Source organism: Marmota flaviventris, chromosome 13 (assembly GCF_047511675.1).
Source record: "Marmota flaviventris isolate mMarFla1 chromosome 13, mMarFla1.hap1, whole genome shotgun sequence".
NCBI classification, from domain to species: Eukaryota; Metazoa; Chordata; class Mammalia; order Rodentia; family Sciuridae; genus Marmota; species Marmota flaviventris.
The window spans coordinates 15,308,457-15,331,188 of record NC_092510.1 but is presented as its reverse complement, the minus strand read 5'-3'; the positions used below and the strand labels follow the sequence as shown (position 1 = coordinate 15,331,188).

The following is a 22,732-nucleotide window of genomic DNA, read 5'->3' as shown; positions in this document are numbered from 1 at the left end:
TCCATGGTCCAAATTATTCTGAAATTCATGGAAATATCTAGAAAGCTATGCCCATTTGAAAATGAACGTCAGCCATCTTTTGGCTTTAAGGCAGTTAATTAATCCTGGCCACAAGCATACTGAATTCCCTCATGAAGAGCCAACTCTTTCAATGGCTATCTGGAAATAAATTGAAAAGCAGACAGACGTGGAACCAAGCTCAAAGAAAACAAATATAATCAGCCAGACTTGAAATCCTGGGAAACTGAATGAAACAAGACCCTCACTCCTTTCAATGAATAATTCAATGTTTTCCCCTCTTTTCAAATTGTTTTTTTATCACATACATTGCTCTGCTTTGGTATCTATTGGAATGGAGATGTTGTTGGTTTATGATTGTAACCATGGAAGAAACTGACCATAAGAAGCTTGCAGATGAAATGAGGGATGCCAAAAGTCATGACAAATATGTTTTGTTTACCTCTTCACTTTACTGAAAAAAACCTCTGGTTCTAGAAATCTTTATTTCTTTCTAGATTCTTGGCTTTACTTTCTAAACTTAAAACACATAAAAGAGATATTAACTTCTTGTCATGGAAAACCAAGACTTTGAGAGGCTTACCGGCTTTCAACATATAGTAGCAGTAGATTTCAGCCCATGTCTGTCTTACAGTTGCAGCTGAAAATGCATAATGCTGACATAATTCTGATTAAGACATTGAATACAGTATCCTGGTGCCAAGTCATTGAACTGTACATATCCTTTGCAAAAAGCTACCCATCACATCTGCTATATTAGACTATAGGGACAAATGTTATAGAAGAGTTAGTTTGACTGAATCCCAGGACAATCCAAACAATTCAACCAAACAAATATTAAAAGACTCACCTTTTAGATGAAGAATAAAATGTTTTCGTTTTATGTTTTTACTGCACTTTTTAAAGAATGAAACTTTTCTTTGAAAGAGCAATAGGAATTGTAGGTATATTTTGCTCAACCAGTTTCTTGATGAAGAACGCCCACGTGTCTTTTCTGAGTTCTAATCTTTTCAAGTTCTTAACCAACATTGTGGTTCCATAACAGTTCCATTTCATTGGCTTGTTTATAATCCCCAACGGGGAGGACATAATTGAACCGGCATTATTACTAGAAATGTACGAAAATACAAAGCCCAAGGAACTCCACAGAAGGCATGATGAGGAACAAAGAAATCAGAGTTGGAAGGCCCCATTTTATTTCATATTGTGAACTGTAAAATACCTCACATGCCAACTTTGCTTCTAAATCATCCCATTTTAGAATTGGAAGGGAACTTAGAGGCCATTTCGTCTGGTTCATTCATGTTATCTATTTTTAAGTAATTTTTATTGATATATTTTTCTTGTTAGAAAAGCAACATATGTTTATTGAAGTTAATTTATGCTAAGTGAAGCTAGACAATCCCTAAAAAACAAATGCCAAATGTCTTCTTTGATATAAGGAGAGTAACTAAGAACAGAGTAGGGACGAAGAGCATGAGAAGATTAACATTAAACAGGGATGAGAGGTGGGAAGGAAAGGGAGAGAGAAGGGAAATTGCATGGAAATGGAAGCAGACCCTCAGGGTTATACAAAATTACATACAAGAGGAAGTGAGGGGAAAGGGAAAAATAATACAAGGGGGAGAAATGAATGACAGTAGAGAGGGTAGAGAGAGAAGAGGGGAGGGGAGGGGAGGGGAGGGGAGGGGGGATAGTAGAGGATAGGAAAGGCAGCAGAATACAACAGACACTAGTATGGCAATATGTAAATCAATGGATGTGTAACTGATGTGATTCTGCAATCTGTATACGGGGTAAAAATGGGAGTTCATAACCCACTTGAATCAAAGTGTGAAATATGATATATCAAGAACTATGTAATGTTTTGAACAACCAACAATAAAAAATTAAAAAAAAAAGAATAAAATATTTTTGGTCTAAGTCAAAAAAAAAAAAAAAAAGTAGAGATAGAGCAAAAAATAAGATTTAAAAAGTGCCTGTTATCTCATCCTCCAGACAGAGCAACTATTAAGCATTTGCAACATTTTCTTTCTTCTGTTTTAAAACTCATATATAGGTAAAATTTCAACAAAATGGATTATTCTGAAATATTATAACCTGTTTTTTAACTTAACAATATGCCATGAGTATCTCTCTATATAACTTCATGTTCTTTCATAAATTATTTTTAATGGCCAAAAATACCCCATTGCATCATTGAACTATAACTATATTTTTTAACTATAAGTGTTGAGTTATCTCTAAATCTTTGCTATGTATCACCAGTACTATGGGATTTGCCCTTCTATCTTAATTTTGCCTTTATAAATTAACCATGTTATTTTATTTTATTTTTTTCAAGGCTCATAAAATGATTCTAGCACCTTAATCTTACAAAAGAGAAAACTAAGTCACAAAAATGAGAATTTTGTTGCCCAAAGCTATACAGCAAAAAATATATATGCTGTATACATACATATGTGTTTATATATGTGTGTGTGTGTGTGTGTAACAAATTCTTATCAGAGCTAAAACTAAATGCTAAGATTCTAGAAGTTCAGTAATTCTTCCCACTCTTCTTTGCTTTGTACTCTTCTTTTCAGAGTTCTCTTTTTAGTAAATTTCAATTGCTCCCTAAAATCCAATGGCTAAATTGACATTTAGAAATCATGGAGTTTGAGGATCAAATAGATATAATACTTCTTCCACTGTCCTTTCCTATACTCATGACCTTTATTGCTAATCACTCATAGGACTCTTTGCCCTTGACTGTCTACATCTCTGTCCATCACAGCATGACTCTCCATGAAGGCTGTAACAGTGTATAAGAGTAGCTACATGACATAAAATCTCTTTTTTCATTAGTCCAACCTCTTTGCTATGCAAATAAGAAAAATGCAATCCCAAAAAAAGAAAGACTTTGTCTAAGGAGTTAGGAAGAAGTTAATGATTAATGACAGCGACAAGGCCAAAATAGTTACTCTAGCAGAAAGGAAGCATAATCCCCTTTTTTCTTTTTGTGTATTTTTATTTTATTTCATTATATTAATTTACTTCATTTTAAGCTTAATACAAGCTTTATAAAAAATCTTATAAAAATTTTATAATTTATAATTTTCTAAGAAAAAAATCTTATAAAGGTAGGTATTAGCATTCCCACTTTATAGGCATAAAAATTCAGGCATAAATTTGAATGAAGAGTCATCAGGGCTAGATAGTAATTAGTAACATTTTCATATCTTGTTTTTTTTTTTTTCTTCCCACTAATCATCCTGAAAATAGTATGCAGACTTTCAATGGGTTTGGATAGCAGGGCATGAATGTTGGCTCATCAAGGCCTGAGCTGGGGAGCTCATCTGTTTTTGTCTCCCTCCAGGAGAATTCCTGAGTTTTGCTGATGACTTACTCTCTGGCCTGGGCACATCTTGTGTAGCAGCTGGTCGAAGCCATGGAGAGGTCCCTGAAGTCAGTATCTAATTGGTCATCATCAAGTGCCTGGAGCCCAATGGTCTCTACAAGTAAGACGTGATGGGTATGTGGGGAGTGATGGCAGGATGATTTCAAGCCTGGGAGGGAAGGTAGCACTTATTCTCTTCAGGTCAGCCAAATGTTTTATTAGACAACCTGTGTGTGTACGTTGAGGTTCTGAGGCTTAGAAGTGTCCATTTGGGAAGTATTGTTACTGGTAGTCAAAAAATCAATGTGCTCAAGAGCCCAGGAAAAGAAAGCAGAAATTCAAAACTATTCATCCTACTGACAGAGAATCTGCAGCCCAGAGGGAAATCAAGATCACAGAGCAAGTTATCAAGGAGAGCTGGATGAAACCCCTGCCTACTGCTCTTTTCTGTCTTTCATGCTGTTTCCCTTTAGAAACATTATATATCCGAGACATATGTACACACACACACACACACACACACACACACAGAAGTATCTGTACCATTATATCTCCATGGTACAATGCGTAAGTCACTGCATTTAAACCTTTGCAGATGAAGTCATTCTCAGATTCATTTGTTAATTTCAGAAAATAAAAGAGGCTTATTTTTCAACCATTTCCTACCTTGATGAGTATTGCTACATCTGTATGGCTTTCTAGAGACTGACTCTCTTCATATACCCTAATTATGGATCCATAGGCCACCTCCCTTAGTAGCCTAGAAAGCTACATTTGTTAAGAAGCTAAGCCTTGTTCATCAATTATCCAACTTATTCATTTATTATTTTATTTCATCACTCAGTGATTCATTCACTCACACATTCACCTATCCATCAACCCAACATTCTGCCATCTTCCATTTATCTCTCCCTCACATCTTTCCTCCCTCTTTCCCTTCTCTATCCATCCCATGTGTCCATTTATCCACACTTAGATTTCTTCATTTCATTTACCAACTGTTTTGTTGACATTTTTATTTACTCATCATACCTCATTTACTTATTTAACAGACATTTTCTGAGGGTCTCTTATGTCTTGGCACTGCATTATGGACTTTAGGTATGAATGTTAACTTAGCCAGAGGTCATATTCTTAGATAACTTAGAACCTAGTGATAGTGTAAAAGGCCATAAACATTGTATTCAAGTCTGACTTTAGTCCTTTTAGTTATATGACCTAAGCTCTGCCTTTGTAAAACAGAAATAATAAAACCTAGTTTATGGAGTCTTTTTTTTAAAATGATAATTAAACATTAATTAAACATTGGGGTTAGCACAGTATCCTAGGTATATGCTCAATAAATATTAGCTTCTCCACAATCTCTGAACCTCTCTCACCTCTAAAGCACATTGAATCTCCCACTTATGCTTGCTTTTTATGAAAATACTGTGACTTTTCCAAAAACCATGGTGCCCTTTTGAGTGCTTGACATATTCAGGCTTTTTGCTAACGTCCAACAGATTAGTGCACCAAACTCAAGAACATCACTGTAAGCTGGGAATTGGACCTTCTGACCCTGGCTCTGCCACCGAGTGTCTCAGAGGCATTGAGATTCAAGATTTCTCTTAAATCACTTGGGAGCAGTGAATCCTATGACAGGAATCCCTGTACTGTGCTGTCAGAACTCTTTTGTGAAGCATCTAGACTTCACAGTGAGGGTAGAATGTACCTCAGGCCTCAAAGAATGACTGCAGTTCTCATAATGATTGGTGGAACTGAATTCAGACTTTACATCCTGACCAGTAAGCCCTGCCACTATGACTAGATTAAGAGGCATAAGGTCCTCTCCAAATATAAAAGTTCTGATCCCATGAAGAAAATAGCATTTTCAGAATTTCTTGGTGGTTGTCATCTGGTTCCTCTGTCCCTCATTAAGGGTGATGACCAGAGGCAGACAGACCTAAGTTGAAATCCATGCTTCCCCCTTTATCAGGTGTGTGATATCAAGTTACTGAATGCGGTGCTCAACCTTCTGAATCTCCACTTCCTCCTGTGGGAAGTAGATGAAATGGTGTCTGGCTCACTGGGACTCTAGGAGGCCCCGGTGAGATCATGTACAAAGGCTTTCTGCTTGGTGATGAGCTCCCGGTAGGAGTGTAAGAAACATCAGCTGTTACCCCTGTTGTTGTTGTTACCCTTGGTGATTGTTAATTTCAACTTCCTCCCTATCCATTCTTCAAGTGATGGGAGAGAGAGCAGTTAGCAGAAAGGGTCAGAGCCCCATCAGAAGGAGTAACCATGTCTCTGGGTGGCATTGTAGGGGACTTGTGTTGGATAATGCGTAATGGTCAGACATCATCCTCCTATGATGTCTGACCAACGTGGTCTTGTGTTTTAAGATAGTTCCTAGTGTTCTTTCTTGGGGTTTCTCCTTTTCTTCTTGTTAGTTTCCTTACCAAAATAGAGCAATGGAATATTTTATGGATCTGCAGAAAAGCAGTTAACACAAGAGATGCCATATCAGTTGCCATCCTCCATATATGATGAACACACTCCTGTGCCCTTCTTCTCCTCACTGCCTGGCACTTTTCCTACTTACCTCTTGAAGTAGGGAAAGTTCTTCCTCTGTCCTGGAAATGTGCTTGTCATGAACTTGTCCTCCCTATCTCTGAACACTTCTTTATTTTATTTATTTATATATTCATTTATTTATTTTTGAGATTGATTTTGTAAATGGCCCTGGGATCTGGGCCACTCTGACCAGGAGCCAGAGGATTATTTGGAATGTTCTCTCATCCCACTGGCAGCCCTCCTCCTATGATGTCTGACCAACGTGGTCTTGTGTTTTATGATAGTTCCCAGTGTTCTTTCTTGGGGTTTCTCCTTTTCTTCTTGCTAGTGTCCTTACCAAAATTTGTTTTCTTCTGTTTGAGCCAAAAAGGCCATGTGAGGCAGTGGAATGAGCACAGACTTGAGGGACAGACTGGGCTGGGTGTAGATCCTGATTCTGTCCTGTACATACTCCTAACTTGACCCCCGGCAAGTCATTTTTACACTGTTCCACATGATAGTTTCTTTCTTTGGAAAAGAAGATTGGTAATCTCTTCTATTTCATAGAATTACGGAGAAGAGGATTGAGTTGACAAACTATAAGAACAGGCTTTACCAGAATGCCTGGCACAGAGGAAGCCTGCAGGAATGTTAACAATTTTTCTTCTCATTTTATTCTTCTTGACTCAGTCCTTGGTTATCAATGTCTTTTTCTTCCAAGAACAACCCTGGAGGAACTTGTCCCTATGAAGCAATTTGAAATCCCACTAGCCCCAAAAGGAATGACCATCCAGAATCCTTTGGGAAGAAAGAAGAGAGAGTGGATTCAGATGAGAGAAGGCTCAAAAAGAACTTAGTTGAACACAGCCTGATTTCAGTCCCCCCATGGAGGCTTCCAAAGAGATTCAGGTGTCAGGAGACTGGAGCCCCTGGCTCTCCACCAGGGAGCCTGGGTTCACATCCTGTTGCCATCATTTCTGCCTCTGGAACTTTGGGCTAGACATTCCTATCATTGTATTTGCTGTGCCAATTCAGCATGTTTAAAATGAAGATGCACCAGATCCCCCACAGCTTGAGAGTTCTGCATACTTTTACCATGGGATTTACTCTCATTCTGTCTCTCTTTATCCTCCTCCTGGGCTCCTGTCTTTTCAGTTTCTTTAGCTCTCTAACTTTTGTTTTGCCCCTCCTGTGCCTCTCTGTTTCTCTGTATCTCTGTATCTTTTAAAACCTGTTCAGAAAAGTATTTCCTTACAGATTCCTATCTTTGTCTGACATTCTCCTTTTTTCTTTTTTCTTAATATATTTACAAATAATTTATATATAAAAATTTATAAATATAAAAATAGTCATTCCACTGCCTCACATGCCCTTTTTGGTTCAAACAAAGAAAAAAATACACACACACACACACACACACACACACACACATAATGCCTTTATTTTATTTATTTTTATGTGGTCCTGAGGATCGAACTCAGTGCCTCTCACAAGCTAGGCAATCACTCTACCATGGAACTACAACCCCAGCCCTTACTCCTTTTTTCCTATGTGTTATCCTCTTAGTTTCTGCTTCTGTATGTACGTCTCAGTCTCTGTTCCATTTCACACTTGAATTATGTTCTCTCTGTCTTCCAATCCGCCCCCCCATCCAGCCCCATTCCCTCTCTCCACCCATCTAGAAAGGCAAATTGCTTTTGCAGCCCCTTCATCCATGTAATTTCACACAGTGCCTCAGGGTGAGACCAATTGGAAGAGTGAAAGTCAAGTCTGATTTTCTGTCCTAAGCTCACCCTGGTGTAACAAAACAGAAACATCAGCACCTGTGCCCTATTTAAATTGAATTTCCTTGTTTGTTTCATTTGTTTTGCTTTGAATGAAAACAAACAAGAACAGCAGAGAGAGGGGGTGGGTACCCAGAAGGTCTGCGAGTGTAGCCAGCCCCTGTTTCCCCTGGGGTGTTGAAATCCAGGGATGACCCTGAACAGGAGTTTCTATTCAGTGCCAGTGACTGAGGCCAGTCTGGGCATCTGTGGTCCCTGTCCTTGCCTGGCTAGAGGCTTAGACACCCTTCGTGTAGCTGCTGTCCAATTTCCTATTACCCAAGGTAATTAGCCTCTGTCTTGTCTTGGCTGGCTTGCCTGTCTTGAATCATGGATAGCTGCCAAAGGGTCCTCAGCAAACATACCAGCAGCAGCCAGGCCTGATTCCTGGGGTGGGGGACGCATTCCCACACATCCAGAGGCTTGCACCAAGCCCACCCTGGCTTCATCCTATGAAAGGAGTGCCAAGGGAGCCTGGGTACTGCAGCCAAGTGCCAACATCCATGGTGGGAACAGAGTCTTTAGAGGAAAACTCCTTAGCAGGGGTGAGTGGGGTTAGAGGAATAGTGGAAAACCAAGGCCCTGGAAAAGGCAGGGCATTGCAACAAAACAAAACAAACAATGAAGCTGAGGTCAGGTGTCAGACTACTCTCAGCCATACCTTGGGCCACTTCTTTCCTCTCCTCTGGTCTTAATGTTCACATATGTGTTAGGAAAGGTTGACGTCAGTCAGTGCTAAGACTTGTGTTTCCAAAGGTAAGGATGGAGAGTTCAAACCAAGATCCTGGTTCTAAGTGTGCCACCTTATTTTTCTGGAAAATAGTATTGTAATACTTTGTTGATAATTTATTTTATACCAGAAACCATGCAAAATACATGTACTGTCTCATTTAATCCTCACCCAAACCCTACAATAATGGTAGCCAATTCTCATCATTTCCCATATCACAGATGGGAACACCCGGGACTTAAGGGAGTAATTTGTTTGCCCAAAGTCACATGCAAAGGAGATAGAGTTGAGAGTCATGCCCAAGCTGACTCTGATGTCCATCCTCCCCTCTACTCACGTGCTGTCCACGTCTGCCCCCCACACATGTGGAGTTGTTAGAAGGACCTGCTGAGGTTTGGAGTTGAAGAGGGCTTTTTAACTGCAGGCAACACTGTTTACCACAGAAGAGGACCAGACATGGGGACAAGCAGGCCCAGATTATAGCTTATAGGTACTGGGAGAAGGAACTTCTTGCCTCATGTTTCTTTCTTATTTGTAAAATGGAAATAAGTAGTCTTATCCATAAAATGGACACAAATAATTATACCTCCCAAGGTTGTTGCAAAGATTAAACTATATCATAGATGAGAAAATGCTTGGACATTTTCATCAGGATTTGAGCACCTGTAAAGGATTATCAGAGTCACTCCATGTTTATTGAAGAATAGCAATAATAAGAAGAATAAATCCTTCGAATCTACACTCCCAGTACTACCACCACCATCACACATACATGAACATACTCACACACTTTTAAATTAGGACTTTGCAATTGGCCACAGGTATTCCTTTTTTTTTTTTCCCTTGGCTGTTGTTCTTTCCCTCTGTGTAGCCTTGGGCAAGTTTTGTCACCTCTCTGTGTTTTCATTTTTTCATATGTAAGATGGCATTATAATAGTTCCTATTTCATGGGTTGTAAACATACAATGAGCTGAAACATAGCAAAAGACCAAAACACTGCCTGGCTTATTGTGAGTGTTTTGCAAATGGCAAGAGGAGGAATAACCACTGTGATTACTATTTGCGAGTATATATTTTACCTTAGCAATCATACCTGGAATGTTGACAACATCATGTTCTTAGCATTCTGGTGGGAGAACAAGTTAGGTCTTCATCTCTCACTCTGACCCCTTTACTCATCATTCACCAGGCACTCTTGCTAGAATATGCCAGTCTCTTCTTCCCTATGGTTTCCTTTCTCTGAGGGTCTTCCATTGGCTCTCCCCATTATTGATTTCGTGTTTTCCCTCAAGTCTGTGATTAGATATCATCTTCTAAAAAGAACTTCCTTGAAAATTTTCTCTACCATAGATCCAAGTTGCCTCATACAGACAGTCAAAGCTAAGGTGCTTACCAAAGTTGCAATTATTTAGTATCTGTTTACTTATTTATTGTTTAGTTTTCTCACTGAAAGAACATAGAGCAAGATCTATATCTTTCTTGCTCTTCCTCTATCCCTGATGCCTAATAGAGTGCAGAGATACCAGTTAAGAATCCAATAAATACAATAAATGTTTGTTCAATGATTTGATGTTTTATCCAAAGGGCTTGTATAACTCTGCCCCCATGGCTTTGCTGATTGCAACCCACAGGTCTTTCTTTTTGCTAATTTTTTTTCCTACTCTGAATAATTGTTTTCTTTTATTTATTTATTTATTTATTTATTTATTTATATTTTTTAACTACACAACAGCAGTGGAAAGCATTACAATTCTTATTACACATAAGGGGCACAATTTTTCATCTCTCTGTATATAAAGTATGTTCATACCAATTTATGCCTTTATACATGTACTTTGTTGTTGTTGTTGTTTTTCCATTAAAATTCTTAATTCACATATATACCACAATTTTTGTATCTCTGTTTTTATATAAAGTATATTGTCACTCAATTCAAGTCTTCATACATGTACTTTGTATAATGATGTCCAACACATTCTACCATCCTTGCTAATCCCTGCCCCCTTTCTCCCCACCCCATCCCTATTCCCTATCTAGAATTCATCTATTCCTCTCATGCTCCCCCTCCATACCCCACTATGAGTCAACATCATTATATCAGAGAAAACATTTGGCATTTGGTTTTTTGGGTATTAGCTGACTTCACTTAGCATTATCTTCTTCAATGCCATCCATTCACCTGCAAATGCCATGATTTTGTTCTTTTTAATGCTGAGTAAAATTCCATTGTGTTTATATGCCACATTTTTTTTATCCATTCATCCACTGAAGGACATCTAGGTTGGCTCCACAGTTTAGCTATTGTGAATTGTACCACTATACACATTGATGTGGCTGTGTCCCTATAGTATGCTGTTTTTAAGTCCTTTGGGTATAGTCTAAGGAGAGGAATAGCTGGGTCAAATGGTGGTTCCATATCCTTTTTCTGCTTATTTTTGCCCTATTTCTACAGCTTTCCTTAGCAGACATCTCACATTACTGGCATCTTTTCATCTCAGGGACCTCCTCTGTAGCTACATTCTCCTTCTCATATCTTCATGCATCACACTCTCAGGTGAAGACTGCAAGTACTTCAACCCTGCTATACTTTGCCTGGTTTCCCAGGACTTCCTGTGAAATCTTGGTAGAAGTCTTCATTACCCCTAACTCCAGCATCCTTCAATTCTGCAGAACCAGCACCATATGGTTGATGTTAATGTCTGCTACCATCTTGAGCAGTAGCCAAGCCTTCTGGGACCATAGCTACTGCAACATCTGAATGTCTGGGCAACTAAGCACAGTGAAACAATTTCCTAGGCCCCCCTGTGCAGTAGGGCATTACAAGGGTATCTTTCAAAGGAATTTTTTCTTTTACACCCTTGAGTCTGAGATGGGTGTGATCTTGCCAATTCCTGAGATGCTCTCAAACCATCTGTCCTATTGTCTCTTTGTAAAGTACTTAGCAGCTCTTTAGTTGTTATAATCTCTTCAGCAGTCACATCATTCTTGTTCCCAGTTTTATTTTTACTTTCTTGGCAAAATTTTGTAAGTTTTTCATATTTTTACACTCTCTTCTCTGCTTCTTGTTTTCACAGTAAACTTGGTGAAAAGTTGCTACAATATCCATACCACTGCCTGAATGCTGTGCTGCCTTAAACTTTCCTCCACCAGATGACCTAGTACATCATCTTTAAATTCAGTCTCACAAAAAGTATCAAGACTTGGGAAAATATAGTCTACTTCTTACCAGAAAATAACATGCTAGTCCAATTTGCAATAGTCTTCCTCCTCTGAAACCTCATGAGCCTAGACTTTATCACCCATAGTCCTATCAGCATTCTGGCCTTCTGAACTTCCACGAGAATCACCCATTAAGCTCCACTTACAACATGCTAAAGCTTTTCCAGCTTGCATCTCTAAACTTCCCAAAATTCATCCTTTCCTGCAAACCACCTTCAAAAGCTTCAGAACGACATAGTCAGGTTAGACACAATAACAAGACCACTTCTCAATACCAATGTCTGCTTTATTCAAATTTTTCATTATTGTGACCAAAAGACCTGAGAGGAAAAATGTTGAGAAGGAAAAGTTTATTTTGGCCCCCAGCTTAAGAGGTTTAGTCTACCGTCAACTTGGGCCCATAGCTCTGGGCCCAAGGTGGAGCAGAACATCATGGTGGAAGGGCATGGCAGAAGAAGCAGCTCAGGACATGGTACCAGGAACCATAGAAAGATCTTCATTCATCAGGGACAAAATATAAATTGAAAAAACACACCCTCAGTGACTACTTCCTCTAGCCATACACTACCTGACTACAGTTACTTTCCGGTTAATCCATATCAGTGGACTAATCCATTGATGAGGCATACCTCTCATAACCTAATCCTTTCACCCCTGCAAATCTTTCATTGTCTCACACATGTTCTTTTAAAAAATACTTCATATCTAAACTATAACATCTTTCTCCTCTTCTTCTTCCTCCTCCTCTCTTTTTTTCTGTCTCATAAATCTTACATAATTTGGTCCCCCAAACAATAATCTCAGGCAGTTGCTATTACTATCATCCAACAGTTAAAGTCTACCAAGGAACAGAGAGGTTAGATAACTTGACCAAAGTCGTGAAGCTAATAGGTGGAGAAGCCAATATTTGCACCCAGCCAATTCATGGCCAATGTCTAAGTAGGAAATTACCACACTATATTATGGTAAGAATTAGGGATGTTGAAGTGACAGGAGTCAGCAGGTGGAAGTTGTGGGAAAGAGATCTTTTACATAAAGACCTGTGCCTAGATGGGTTGGAACAAACATGCAAAACAAATTTTCAGTTCTGCCACCAAAAACTAAGTGGTTACCCTAAATTCCAAACTTTGTCTTTGCCTCCAGCCCTCCCAGTATTATGCAAAGAGTTGAATTCTGATCTTGAGTGTACCTACTTCTCCAAAAGAGTAGACTCAAGTGCTGTTTTTTTTTTTTTTTTTTTTTGGTAGCTGTTGATCTTCAACTTTCATCTGCTCTTGTTTCCTAGTCTCTAGATTCCCACATCTCAGAAAAGGAATTCAGGCCACTGGCCCAAAGATACCATTCCTAAAGCCCAAGGGGTATGGACCACATCCCTTTCCAGGTACAGCCTGGGTAGCACACTGCTGAAGCAGCCAGGGCTACTACCACAGATACTATAATTATGTATCAGATGAAATCCCAATGCTTCTCTTTATTTACATTCCTACCCTACCCTCTTCATTTCTTCTCTTTGTGCCAAGAATCAGCACAAAGTTTACTGAAAGTAACATGAAATTCATTGGGAGCCCTCCAGGCTGTCTTTCAAAAGTGCTTGCCGAGATGATGGGAGATGAAAGACCCAGGGTCATCTGCCACTAGTCCTGAATAGCTGTTGGTCTTTGGGCAAGTGATTTCTATTTGGGAGGTCTCAGTTTCTCCATTTGTTAAAGAGGAACTGAAAAGAGCCATATCAAAGGACCTTTTCAGAATTCAGAGGCTGTGCATCTCAAGAAGTGATGGAGGCAAGGAGAAAGACCACATCTCTGGCAATTGGTGAGGCAATTAATTGTCTGAAGCCAGGTGAAAGAATTTCATTCAGATTATGGCTATATACTCTCTCTTAGCTTCAGTGACCTCATCTGTTCAGTGGATTTCCTGGCTCAAATTCCAGATGTGAACCAGCCAAACTTTGAGGGGACTTCCAGCACTTGTGACCACAGCATCACTGACTTTAAAGCTATCTTTTTGGAGAAATTGAAGCCCAGGGCAGAGACCAGCATCCCCACCCAGGTCACTCAGACATCCAGGGGCAGAGCTGGGCTGCACCAGGGCTCTTAAGTTCACTATAATGCACCTGTTGCTCTCTTGTGCTAGATCCTAGTGTACATGCACCCCTTATCCTCTTGAGTATCTGAGAGGTTAAGAACATGGGGTTTTGAATCACACTATCCTAGGTTCATTTAAATCTCAGACTTTCTGACTGCACAAGATACTTATTTTCCCTGGGTCATAATTTCTATATATGTAAAGTAGGGATATTGCTACTCCTATGAAAGAATTTTGGTGTGAAACAAATGCCAGGTGGTACATGCAAAGTTCCAAGGAACTGGGTCTCCAGCATAATATCAATTACATATATAAGATTTTTCTTTGATAGGTCTTCATCTGGGATGACCAGGAGACTTTTGCTTGTCTAATGCTCTACCCTCTGTGTACTTGCTCTCACTTCTCTGTTCTCGTTGAACATCTCCCAGGAGTCCTTTGGACAAGAGATGTGACCAATGTGGGAAAGGATCAATTTTCCAAAACATCTGACATAACAAATGGGTTCTACTGTTCTTTGAACCCATCTTTAATATAGCTCATAGTGAACTAATATTGCCAGTGATCCAAATTATAGACAAGTTTCAGAAAACCATGAGTTAAGTACCTGTAAATTTCTAGCATATACCTTGGCTCTTAGTGGGTTTTTTATTCAGTGAGCACCAAAGATTAATAATAATAGGCATTACAAGATGAATGGACAGAGTCAGTCTTTCATGTAAACAACTGCAGCTATTAGCCAAGAACATAGTAATGGTGTGCTCTCTGCCTGCCAATCACTGTCACCGTGGACTGTTTATACATTACATGTCAGCACTGTGCTAACATCTTAAAGTCCACTGACTGTTTGAACCTTAACAATATAGTACTCTTAACAATATATCCACAATGGTGGGTAATATGATTTCACATTTTGTAACTAAGGAAATTAAGACAGAAAGTCTAAATATGACTTGCCAAGGTCACTTAATAGTAAATGACAGAACTATAATTATATCACAAATTGGCTATAGGGCCCACACCTGCGTAATTTTATGCATTTCTCTCTTAGGCACTGGTCAAGTTGGAATTTGAAGTCTTATGACTCAGATGGAGAGGGCTTTGCCCAATGTGAGGGACAAACTTGCAAGCAGTTAATTCTCCTTGAATTAGAAAGTAATTTGCCCCATAATGAAGGCTTGAGAGTTTTGAGGAAGATGTGATCTCTAACAGCTGGTACCCCTTGGATAAGAGCCTTTGAGCTGACTCTTGAAGAGGTCACCATTGAACATTTAAAATTAGGGAAGTTATTTTTTATCACAGGTAGAAGGAGTGTTTGAAATGAAAGCAAGGAGGTGATAAATTGAAAGAAAACATGGGTGACAGAATAGTTGAGATATACAGTGTATTATGGTTAGAGAAGAAGGATTTATAAGACTTTGTAATGCAAGCTAAGGAATCCTTGATGGGTATTGAGCACCAGTAAGAAGACCACATTTGCATTTTAGAAAGATCTAGGGGGCATATGACTTAGAGTAGGAGAGACTAGGGTAGGGAGATGAGTTAGGCCCATATTAAAGCAGGTCCATAAGAGATGATCTGGAATTAGAACAGTGGCAGAGGATGGAGAAGAACAGACAAATGATCAGAGTCATAGGATACAGGGTTGTTGTGCTCCAAGTATATTTTGGGAATCTATCAAAGGACAACTACTAATAAGGTAGCCTCAGGAAGAAGACACAGCTCACACACGATTTGAAATTAAAAAGTCTGGGTTCCAATCCTGCTTCTACCAATTTGTAGGTGAGGGACCTTTGAAAAAATTGTCAACTTTGGAGGCCAACCTTTATCCTACATCTAAAAGTGAGAATAATGAATTCTAATTCAAAATGTCCATGTCAAATTTAAATTTTCCACGTGTTCATTTCTGGCACCTAGTAGGCCCTTTATTCCTGCAAACTTCCTCTTGCCCTTTCTGTTTTCTTCACCCTTCTTGCAGTACACATTCACATTAATTCCCTGTCTCTCTCCACCCCCTTCACTGCCCAGCTTCCCTCTCCCTGTCCCTCTTTCCCCAGGATGCCAGAAATGAAATAACATTCTTTGCGTGTTTGTTCTAAAGCTCCTGACAGCCTTCCCACAGACCCTTGGCTGGGTCAGGACTGATTTGCATTAGCATGTGTGAGGCCAGCCTGAAGGGGAGGGAGAGGCCCAGTTTTCAGGGAGTTTCATCAGGCACCTTTGCCAGAAAAAGGAGAAGTTACTATTTCTTTCTGGGAAACATTCACAGATTCAAACAACCAAAGGAGCTGCTTTGCTTGTGGAGAGGCTGTGGGTGGGTGAGCTACATATCAGACTCCCACAGCTGTATCCAACTCCTTTCACCCTTATCACAGGCCTGTCCCCAGAAGTCTCTCCTCCAAAGTGTGTAGTAACTGAGTACCAATAAATAGATCTTTCTGGATCACGTCTATGTCCTGTAGCAGGGAGAAGAGGCAGAGCACAGGAGCAGGGAGATACTCAAAAACTACAGGATAAATAAACAGCTCTTCTGCTGGCTTCTTGATGGATCTTAAATCCACAAAAACATCCCTTTTTAAAAATTCAGGAGTATAGCCCCCTGAGACTTTTTTCTTTGTTTTTGCTTTAATTTTGTTAAGTTCTGAATAATATGTTTTCTTGGAGTCATGACTGTCCTCCAGGAATCATGACACCCTTGTCCAAATCTCTAGCCAGTGGGAAGCCAAGAGGACACCCTTAGAGGTCACTCTGGAACACCATTGGCATGATGAAATATGCTGCTTCTTTAGGCAAGGATTGCACCATTTACAGAGAGGAGGGGCAAACGGAGTCCCTGCCTCTTTATTGAACATCTTCCCCTAATTTCCCATTATTCTTCTCTAGTTCTTAACCTGAAATACCCATGTAAACACTGGAGTTCAAATAAAAGAATCAGTGATATGAGTAGCTACTACTTAAAAAGTACTTTCAACATGTCAGATACCATCCTAACTGCTTCCCATAAATTATCAAGTCCTCTCAATGAGGACAGTATTCCATATCCTTATTTTACAACTGAGAAAATCAAAGCCCTGAAAAGTAAAAAAAAAAAAAAAAAAAAAAAAAATTGCCAAGGGTCATGCCACAGATCAGTCACAGAGCCAGGATTTGAACTCAGGCTAGCTTCAGAGCCCACGTGCCTAATCATTGAGTGATCCAGAGGCCACATTACCATTTGATGAACCTCCTAGGTACCAGAGCATGAGCTCTCAGTCACCACAGGGCTTTGGCAGCTCTCTGCCAATTTGTTGATTTCTCAGAATGGAATTCCCAGAACTCATAATCTGAATTATGTACTTTATCCCTTTCTTTTGTTGTGATGGTAAAACTTTGCAACACATATTTACACGTTTTACTGTATGTCCCCTGTTAGACTTGAAAATTCATAGAGTAAAAATGGAATCTGTTTTGTTTATCTATGTCTTCTTAACTACACACATACAGAAGACTCTCATGCAATATTTATTTCATAACAAATAATGTATAAATAAATGACTGTATATGTTACATCTAATCATAACTAGAAGTATGAGGTAGGCACATTTTTTTTTCTTGGTTTAGAGGTAAGGAAATAAAGGCTCACAGTTGTTCAATAAATTGGCCAAAGTCACTAAGGAAGTAAGTGACAAAACTAATATTTGAAAGCAGATCTTTCCTGACCTCAGAGCCCATGCTCTGAACCTCTGCACTATATTACCTCCTGCTACATCCTAAAAGGGACAGAAAAATGGGACAGTGTTTGCCTCAAAAGTTTTCACTTCTTCAGAAAGAAGACAGATGTGTGCAAAAACCTCTATTCCACAGTCCAATTTAAATTCATGAACTGACTTTATAATATCATATAGACCTATAATATAAATGGACAAAGTGCTTGGGAGAAAAAGGAAGTTTTCTCACAGCTAGGAGTGACATCCTTCCGCCTTTCTCTATTATCAGTGCACGCTTATTCTGAGGTATATTCACATGTGACGTCCTCCCTATTAGCATTGGTTCTTGTTTATTTCATTAGTTTTTGAATGACCACTTCTCTGTGAGGTTCTGTACTACATTCTTGGAACCCAGAGACGAACAAGACGTTGTTCCTGTTTCCACAGAACTCACAATAAAATGTGGTCAGTGATATGAGAGCTCAGAGGAGCTCCCAATGAAACACGAGGGAATGCCTCTCTGCCTAGTGAGAGCTGCCCCAAAGAATGACATGACATTTTAATTGAATTAGAAAGGATGATTAGGATCAGTAAGAGGAGGCTACGGAGAGGAGGGAAATGGTTTTCCAGGGAGAGGAAGTCATATATGCTAAGTAATTGAAGAGCAAGGCAACCTGGCGGGTATACAAACCATGCTCAGTGTATCATGGTGCAAGGGAACCAATCTGGATGATGAGACTAAAGAAGTTGGTAAAGCTCAAATCATAAAGAGACTTTTGGCCAAGCTATTTAAGGAGTATGAACTTGAGGGTAAAGAAAGCTGTTAAGAGCTGTTAATCTCAGAGCCAGCTGCTGAGATTTACTCTTGAGGTGGATCATTCTAGCTCATATACTGGGAATGGACAAGAGATAGGACAGAACTGTGGGAAACAAGTCGGGAAGATCTTCAGTGGCCTTGTTGGGATGATGTCACCACTCCTGTGGGGAAAGGTAGGGACATGGGATGAACAGTCCCACCCAAACCATATTGAGAATTGGAAAAAAGATTCTCCAGTGGATACACAGATACCATGCTTTTAGAAGAAAGGGTAAGGGAAAGAAAACTGAAAACAAAAGCTATTGTCCTCAGAGTCTTGTTACATCATTATACAGATGAGGAAAACTCAGAGGGCTGAAGTACAGAACAGAGTCCATATCTGGGTCCTTTTAATGCCAATGCCCCGAATGCCTAACAGCTGCACTGCACTCCTCACCTTCTCCTTCAGGTTCTTCCTGAGGAAGGTAGAAAGCCCTACAAGGTACAGTAACTAGGCTTATGAAAAAGAAATAGGTGAGGAGGGTCACACAGAGAATGGGCTGGCACGAATTTTAAAGCCAGTTGCCTCCAAGTTCCAACCCCATATCCAGACTTCAGGAAACATTTGCTGAGCCAATGACATCAAAGATCATTGTTGGGCAGTGAATGTGAAGGTGGGTGGCCAAGAAGCTGGAGATCAGAAGTGCTTTGGTGCCATCTTAGTCCTTGGACCATTGCAAATCTCACAGAGATTTTTTTCTTGCAAGAGGGGAAGTTTTGTCTTCAAAGTCAAGGTGAATGCAGCACAAGGAGCCCTAGACCAGTGACTGATTAAGTGCCAGCTCTATCACTCTCCCACTACTTGTTGTGTCCTTGATTTAAAAGCCCCCATGCCACCCTCCCCTCAAGCATCAAATTCTCTGAATGCAAAATGTGGGCAATAAACCTTGCTTTGTCTTGCTTTCAAGGTTATTTGTGCAATAAGCTCTGCAAAGTGTAAATTGATAGGTGTCAAGGATGTGTTTGTTTGTTTTAATCATGAAAACTAAAATGAAAAGCAGAAAATATGGGGAAAGCATGATAATCCACCATGAGCCACCGTGCAGGATTAATGCATGGCAATACTTAGTCATGTTTGCTTCATAACTCTTTTTTTCCCCTAAAAGAAATTAAAGTTGATGGTACATTTGCAGGCAACTCTGTCCCCCTCATCTATTTCATTCTGCTCCTCCTTTTCCTCTAAAAACACAAACAATGTCCTGAATGTGTATTAGTCTGATCTGCAGAGCAAAGAGTGTTTATTTGATTGCTGGTTCTTTAATTTCCACCACCATCCCTGGTTGCACATGTTACCAAGTTGAAATTGTAGCTGCTTCACCTGACACTCTCAGTTTATATCATTCTTGTTTGCTATTAGTACCAATTTAATTCCTCTAACAACCATGTATTCAAAACCAAGGCACAGAAAGGCCAACAGGGTCTTATCTTTCTCCTGGGAAACTTTCCCCCCTTTTTATATCAATACCTGTAAGAAAATAAATATTTTAATAATGTATTCTTCTAATCTCCTGCTTACGCAAAGCCTTACGTCCCTGAGAGCTTGTCCAGCCGTGGCAAGGTCTTATCAGGGCCGGATGCCCCAACCGTGCCTGGCCAGCCTTTGCCTCCATTCTGGCAACTCAAGGTTTTTTAAGGCTGATGTGTCCAGTCTACCAAAGAGGCTAATCTTCACAGGGAAAAGGAAGCCAGATGGTGACTGGGGCTCTGAGATATTAGATGAAGGCTGTGAAGGGTTGCCTGAGTTCAAAGCAGCAATCAAACCTGCTGGCTAAAACAAAGAGGTAATAGCATGGGGAAGAGCACAGGGCCCTGGTGGTAGATGAAGCAGACCTGGTGTTGAATCCTACATTCTGCTGCATCTCAGGCAGATGTCCACCCACCCCTCTCTTTGCACTGCTGTCAGTCCTTACCATAAAGCATCCCATCTTGCATTTGCTTTGAGCTCACTGTGTGATCTAGGACAAACTGATTGCCTCTCTGAGCCTTAGTTAAATGAAGGGGTTGAATGCGCAACTTGACAGACCGTATCCTGGAGCTAACAATTCCTCAGCTGTAAGAGTGCTTTGAATTTTCTTTTAGAACCCAGGGATGACAGACGAAGCTTCCCTCAGCTGCTTCCATCCCCCTGCATGTTCCACCTCCATTGAGAATCCTACCGAGATTTCAGAACCCATTGGGCTTCATCATCTTTAATGTTTCATTGGCAGCCTGGACCAAATAGTCCATCTTTACATCAACGATTTGCATTGCCCAACTTCACACGGTGTTGCTTTGACCTTTCTAGATCATTGAGGGCAACAACTCCCAGATTTCACCTAGGGAAAGGCTTTGCCAACCCTGTATGCTTTTTCTGAGTAGTCTTAACACTGTCTAACTTCCTATCCTGTTTTAGTCACTGTTTGTTCATGTGAATGTGGCTTACCTATGCTGGCAGGGTTGTAACTGCCTTTGGGTTTAGCATAGGAATTACATAGCCCAAAACCACAAATTTGGTTTCAGATAGGTCTGGAATTGAACCTGCCCTGGAACCAAGCATTTGTGTGATTCATGGGCTTATTTAATCTCTCTCTTTCTTTATCTATAAATATAGAGAAATATAGATAATATGGCCTACTACTTATGATTGTAAGAAGTAAATTAGAAACCTATAGCCAATGATTGGCAAGGATGATTTATCATCATTCTCTCTCTCTCTCTCTCTCTCTCTCTCTCTCTCTCTCTTTCACACACACACACACACACACACACACACACACACACACACGTATCTCCCAATTTATTGGACATATATTTAGATGTATACATACATGGACATATGATAGAGATAGAAACTGGGCACTCCTTGATAGGCAGCCTCTGGTTTTTCTATTTCCTTCAAATTCCTTCTCCCTTTTTGTCTATCAGTGCATAGGGTTGCTAGACAACATCTGCTTTTATAGCAACTGTTAGCAATGACCCTTGGGTATAGGTCGATTTCTAGAATACTCTGGGGTAAACAAATGGCCACTTCCACAGGCAGATGGAGCAGACTTCCTAAGTCATTGAGTTTGAAAATTAAAATTCCTTCTTGTCTTCTTTCTCTGAATCCTGCTTTTCCCAGCCTTCCAAGGCTGAATCTTGGAAAAAGTATCCAATCTTGCCCTGAACGATGAACATGTAACTTCTCACACCCACCCCACCTTGCATCACTCCAACATTTACACAGATGCACCTCAGAGATAGGCTCATTGGTGTATTAATGGACACACAATTTCCCAATGAAGGCAATCATAACTAACAATTTGAATCCATATGCTAGTACTAGTGTGCTAAGTTTTTATCAATACTTCACAATAACTACAGGAGGCAAATAACATCAGTATCCTTACATTACAATTGAGGGAAATCAGTCTAAGAGAGACAATATTATTATATCTATATCTCACAATTAGTTGATAGCAAAAATATAATCCTCATAAAAATCTGTATAAAACTAGAAGCATCATCATGTATTCTGTCAGCACCTCACATACATGTCTACCACACTCACCCAACCTGATACATATTATCACCAGACCTCGAGGTGTACAACCATTATGATGTGAAAAGATAGAACTATCCTTTAACCTAAAGGAGAGAATATTATCCTATTGTCCCTGTATTATAGCCAAACCTACTGCACTCCTAAAAGGAATTGGCTCAAATAGTCTGGGAATCAGTAGTAAATTTAGAGCACATTGAACTTTTATTCTAGCCATTGTTTATACCAAAGTATATTTCTGGCCATTTTCCAACACCCACCCCTCTCATGGAAGAAACTGTCCTTTCTCTGTCCTTTTCAAAAAGGATACATAATTATTATCAAACAGCATGAATTAAGACAGGAATTCCTGAAGAAATGAAATGTGGAAGGGCCAAGGATTAAGAAACCTGGCTTAAAAAAAAAATCTGGCTTAGAAACGAGGTTGCCTAGGACTGAATCTAGCTCTGCCATTTTCTAGACAGAACACAGAGGCAAATTACTTAACCTCTCCGACCTCCCATTTCTTCATCTGTAAAAAGAAGACAATAATAAAACCTACCTTATGGGACTGTGTTGAAGCTAGTTAGGCCTTTTAAGGACATTATAAGCAGTTGATTAGTCCAAAGGTGATACATCTGAGGTGTAGTACTTGAAAATGTCCCACGAGGGCATCCTATTGTAGCAGAAAGAAAGTAGTCTTTAGAATCAGACAGATTGGAGTTCAAACCCTAGCTTGCTAATTAGTGGATGGATGAGCTTGGGCAAATCATGCCAAACCACAGATTTAGTTTCTTCAATTATAAAATGGTGATAATAACTATTATTTAGTAGGACAAAGGGAGGACCAGAGGCAGTTCATGTAAAGTTCCTAACAAGATGCCTGAACTAAAATGTGTGCAAAATGC

General features: G+C 39.8%; 1 pseudogene; it reads left to right on the top strand.

Moving 5' to 3' along the window:
- Positions 1 to 383: 383 nt before the first annotated feature.
- Positions 384 to 22,732, top strand: part of LOC114103678 (astrotactin-2-like) — a 53,656-nt pseudogene continuing 31,307 nt past the window's right edge.